The following is a 5707-nucleotide window of genomic DNA, read 5'->3' on the forward strand; positions in this document are numbered from 1 at the left end:
ATATCAAAAGAATAAGGGGACCAAGGATACTGGAAATTAAGGTAGTGAACCAAGGAGATTTAGAATACCAGGCATGAAACCATCCCTGGTTGGCCTCTCGTTCCCTCTTTCGTTGGGCTATGTCCTCTTGGACCTTGGCTACTGAGTCCTTTATTGCTCTTGAGTGGTCTATATAGAAGCAACATTCCTCACCTAAAGCAACACATAGTCCTTTTTCTTTCAAGAATATTAAGTCTAGTCTTCTCCTATTCTGTAAGACAACTTCCGCTAGGGAGGTCAGGGACTCTTGGAGGTGAGTTATCTGAAATTCTAGTTTTTCTATGTCCTCATCTATAGACTCATCACGTAAACTAGAGTAGTGTTATTGTTGTAGGAGCCCCTGTTCCTAGCCCAGCAATACTGGTCCCTAACAGTATGCTTAATGTGAGGGCAGTTAAGGGCTCTCTTTTGACCTGCAGAGGCTTACTGGTCCGGCAAGACTTTCTAGCTCTTCCTCGGAATAGTCTATCAACCATGGCAGAAGCTGGATCATTATACAAAAGCCCTTAGTTCTATTGAGGACTAGAACATGTGCACAGGGTGTTAGTCCCGTGGAACATGCCCACCAAGTGTTATCAGGAGGCTGCAGGTAAATGTCCTGGTCAGGGAGGAGTCGGGTATTATTACAATGGGCCTTACTTGGTTGGCACTGTCCCTACACAGAGGCCTTGGCCCTGTACTTGCTGGATAGTTAGTGAGGCCTTAGCCTGCCATCGGCATTCCTGTGGTTTGCTAGTCATTGTATAATTGCCCTCCACTGCAGTGCCCTTGTAAAAAGGGGGTCGTGCATCATAACAAAGCCAACATGAAACAGTTAATTCAGGCTTGGAAGCATTCAAAAGCAAGAAAGATTTCTGGAGGAGGGTGTGCAGGGCACTCTCGTCTGATGGAATCGGAGGGGAGTGGAGCTGTTCTGCAGGTTTCTTAGGTGCAACAGTTAGACCTTTGGCAGAAATCAGGGCAGGTTTGGTTGGACTTTGTGTTATTGTGGGGTTAAGTACTCAGTTGGGTCCCACTGCTACTGTTTCCACTGGTGCAAGGGTACACTTTGTGGTAAAGGTTAGCTGGCCTGACCCTGGGTGTAAATGCAGTCCCCATGTCTGTCCAGTGGTCCAATCTGCCTACTTACCGGCCTCTATAAACCGAATGATTAGGGGGTTGCAGAGCCCACCATGTCTAGCCCCGTGGAAAAGTGTTCTATATCATAGCAATTTCCACAGTGCTGATTTCCATACCACCCAATTCCTGGAATGGACGCATCTCCTACCTGCTGTACCATGATAAAGTCTCCTTTTGTTGGGGGGTCCCAGCTTATTGATCCAGTTGACTCACATCCCCAACTACCACAGAAAGCATAGTCTTCTCCTCTGCACTTCTGACACCATTCTTTGGTCATAGAGTGGCCAGGAGAAACATAAAATTGCAGTTGTCTTGCTTTGGCGCGTCCTCCAGGTGTGTCATATCCTACAGTGAATGCCGAGAGCTCCTTGCTGTTTGGGAGTATGTCAGGTTCGTTTCCAGAAGGTCCCCACATCCGCCCCCCTAGATCACAAAGGTCTGCATATAGATCAAGGAACCAGGTGTCTCGTGGGGCCACAGACGAGATTCTGTTAATTATCCTGTTAGGGTTGGACCCTCCAGAGATGATGATCCAAGTTTGGTTCCAAGCTGTGTGGGGATTATCAGGTTGGCCGATCTCCATTGTGGCACCAGACAGAAGTAGGAGAATCAGGTAGAGACTGATCATTTTTCCTGGCACGGCATAACTTGAGCCTCAGTGGATTAGAGGGATGTTGAGTAGCTTCCCACGCCTCTCCCTGGTACTCCTCAGGGAGCGCGAAGGGGTCAGCCAATCGTGTGTGAGTAATGGACCCAGGCTGTGACTCCGTCCACCTTCAGGGCTGTCGGGGTGGTCAGGATCACCATGTAAGGTCCTTTCCACCTCGGCTCCAGTGACTTGTGCTGGTGCTTTTGGATCAAGACCCAGTCTCCCGGTCTGAACCTGTGGGGAGTAGGAGGAGAAGCGGCCTGGTAAATAGCCTGGAGCTTGGGCCATACTTCTTTATGGGCCTGGAGGAGTCCCCAAAGTGCATCCAGGAGGTCCTGGTCCTCCAACTGTGCCACTAAATCAGTGTGAAGACTAGGTATAATGGGAGGTGGGTACCCATACATGATTTCAAAGGGTGTTAATCCCAGTTGGTAAGGGGAATTCCGAACCTGAAAAAGGGCAAAGGGAAGGAGGGTCACCCAGTCACTGCCAGTCTCCAAGGCCAATTTAGTTAGGGTCTCTTTTAGTGTCCTGTTCATCCTTTCTGCTTGCCTTGAGCTTTGGGATCTATAAGCACAGTGTAATTTCTAATCTGTCCCCAACATAGTGGCTACTCCCTGACTTACCTGGGAAATGAAGGCTGGACCATTATCTGATCCTATCATAACTGGAAAGCCAAACCTGGGCAGAATTTCTTCCAGTATCTTCTTAGCCACCACATTTGCAGTTTCATGTTTAGTGGGGTACGCTTCAGTCCATTCTGAGAAGGTGTCTATAAAGACTAACAGATATTTATAGCCAAACTTTCCTGTCTTGATTTCAGTGAAGTCCACTTCCCAGTACGTATCTGGCCAGGTGCCCTGGAGGCGACTCCCTGGGTTGGCAGGGTGTGGGTTGGTGTTAGTCAGGCAGCAAGCATGACAACTAGCCACAATTGTCCCCTATAATGTCCCCTATAATCTGGTTTCCCTCTTTAATTTTTACTGCAGAGTGTCTGAGGAGATCTTGCATTTTCCTGATTCCCAGGTGGGATGCCCGATGTATTTTTCGGAGCATTGTTCGTCCCAGTTCTTGAGGCAGAATGATCTTATTGTCAGCTGTACGCCACCATCCCTCTACCAGGTGTGTCATGGGTAGAGATCTTGCCCATGCCTCATCTTTATCCGTGTACCGGGGTAAAGGGGGAAGGTCACGGGCCCCAGGGTTCACAAGCATGGGAACTATAGTGGCCGTCATGGCCATCTGTCTGGCTGTCTGGTCAGCCAAATTATTTCCTCGTTGAATCAGCCCTTCTCCTTTCTGGTGCCCTGGGCAGTGTATGATTGCTAGTTTCTTGGGGGCCTAGAGGGCCTTTAGTAGCTCTAGGATTTCTTGTTTATTTTTAATAGTCTTTCCCTCTGCAGTTAACAGCCCCCTCTCCAAGTATATAGCCCCATGGATATGTGCAGTGGCAAATGCATACCTGCTGTCAGTGTAAATGTTCAGCTTCTTGTCCTTCCCGAGTTGGAGGGCGTTTGTTAAGGCTATTAATTCAGCCTTTTGTGCCGAAGTCCCTGGCAGCAGTGCAGTGGCCCACACGATGGTTTCACTGGTAGTCACTGCTGCCCCTGCATACCTTTGTCCATCACTCATGTAGCTGCTCCCATCCGTGAACCAGTTTTCCTCTGCATCTGGTAGTGGGACATCTCACAAGTCTGGGCATATGCAGTGCACTTGAGCCAGGATCCCAGCACAGTCATGGAGTGGAGCCTCCAGGTAGTAGGAGTAGGATCAGGCAGTAGGATGACTGGGTTCAAAGCTGTTGGGACTTGATAAATCAATCTGGCTGGGTTAAGAAGGAGGGCCTGGTAGTGAGTGAGCCTTGCATTACTGATCCACCGATCTGGGGGCTGTTTAAGGATTCCCTCCAGGGCATGCGGGGTTGCGATAGTCAGTCTCTAACCAAGAGTCAGTTTGTCTGCATCTTTAACTAGCAGAGCTATGGCCGCAATTATTCTTAGGCATGGAGGCCATCCCACAGCCACTGGGTCCAACCTTTTTGACAGATATGCCACTGGTCTTTTCCAGGGTCCCAAGGTTTGGGTGAGGACCCCTTTGGCAATGCCCCTACTCTCATCCACATAAAGGTGGGAGGGTTTGTTGATGTCTGGTAGGCTAAGTGCTGGGGCCTCCAGCAGTTTCTGTTTCAGTTCCTCAAATGCTTGTTGTTCCCTCTCTGTCCAGACAAAATCTGTTGTGTTTTTAGCGACCTCATATAGGGGCTTAGCCAGTTCAGTGAATCCGGGAATCCAGAGGCGGCAGAATCCTGCTGTCCTCAGAAACTCTCTCACCTGTCTCAGTGTTGTAGGAGTGGGTATTTTCAAGACCGTCTTCTTCCTGGCATCTGACAGCCACCTTTGACCCTCCTTAAGGACATACCCCAGACACCCGGCCTGCCTCTTACAAATTTGGGCCTTTTTGGCCGAGGCTCGGTACCCTAGGCATCCTAGGATCAGCAGCAAGTTCTCAGTCCCTTTAAAGCAGGCTGCTCTGTCGACTGCAGCTATCAATAAGTCATCTACATATTGTAACAAGCTGATGTCTGGATTTTGGGTGCGATACTCACCCAGATCTTCATGAAGAGCCTCATCAAATATGGTTGGAGAATTTTTGAACCCTTGAGGGAGTCTAGTCCATGTCAGTTGCCCGCTGATCCTTATCTCAGGGTCGTGCCACTCAAAGGCAAAATGCGGTTGGCTCTTGGGGGCTAAAGGGAGGCTGAAAAAGGCATCCTTCAAGTCCAGAACAGAGTACCACTGCCGGTCTGGAGGTAGTGAGCTCAGTAGGGTATATGGGTTAGGCACAGTGGGGTGAATATCCACCACTCTCTTGTTCACTTCCCTTAAGTCCTGGACCAGCCTGTAGTCCCCTGTGTGGGGTTTCTTGACTGGCAACAAAGGAGTGTTCCACGTGGACTGAATTGGTCGCAGGACTCCCAAACTCAGAAGCCTCCTTATATGAGGTGTTATTCTCTTCTTTGCTTCTAGGGACATGGGGTACTGGCGGACTTTGACTGGGTCAGCATCTGATTGGATCTCTACATAGACCGGAGGCCTATGCTTCGCTAGTCCCATTCCCCCAGTTTCTGCCCAAGTGAGGGGAAATTTTTGGAGCCAAGCCTGAATTTCCTGCCCGGGAGCCTCAGGATCTAGGTGGGGCCTGTATTCCTCGACTAGTCAGTTGTCAGGAGTACTTGTACCGGCCTCCCTTTTTGGTCCATTAGCCAAGCCCCCTCGTCTGAGAAATGAATTTCAGCTCTCATTTTAGACAGGAGATCTCTCGCAAGCAAGGGATATGGGCATTCTGGTATCACCAGGAAGGAATGGGTTACTTTCTCCATGCCTAAGTCCACAGTTCTTTGAGTAGTCCATGAATATGACTTAGTTCCTGTGGCTCCCTGTACCCAGGTTCGTTTTGAGGACAGGGGTCCGGCAGGGGCCAGGAGGACCGAACTCTCAGCTCCTGTGTCTACCATAAATTGGATTGGCTTCCCCTCCACCATTAGGGTTACCCTGGGCTCAGGGAGGGGTGCTGAGCCCCATCCCCCCTAGTCACTTTCTTCTTCCAGAGTGGTTGCTAGGGTTGGGACATGGGGTACCTTTTTCTTCTTGGGGCAATTCCTGAACCAGTGTCCTTCTTCTTTGCAATATGCACATTGGTTTCTTCCTACCTTGAGTTTTGGCTTGAGTTTTGGCTTGGGTCAGGGCGTTCCGGCTCCTTGGGGAATTCCTGTCTCAGTTGCCAACAGGACTCTCCAATTGTGCCTGCTGTTGTTCTAATAGTTTAGTGAGATTCCTTTCCTGCCTCTTATCTCGTCTATCCTCTCTTTGTTGTCTTTGTTTCTTTTTCCTTCCTTCCTCT

The 5707-nt window shown here is 49.5% G+C and overlaps 1 pseudogene; it reads right to left on the reverse strand.

The window, feature by feature from the left end:
- Positions 1 to 1884: 1884 nt before the first annotated feature.
- On the reverse strand, positions 1885 to 5348 carry LOC128118190 (uncharacterized; annotated as a pseudogene).
- Between the last annotated feature and the right edge of the window lie 359 nt (positions 5349 to 5707).

Source organism: Peromyscus californicus, unplaced genomic scaffold (assembly GCF_007827085.1).
Source record: "Peromyscus californicus insignis strain IS unplaced genomic scaffold, ASM782708v3 Scaffold_22__1_contigs__length_63687245, whole genome shotgun sequence".
NCBI classification, from domain to species: domain Eukaryota; kingdom Metazoa; phylum Chordata; class Mammalia; order Rodentia; family Cricetidae; genus Peromyscus; species Peromyscus californicus.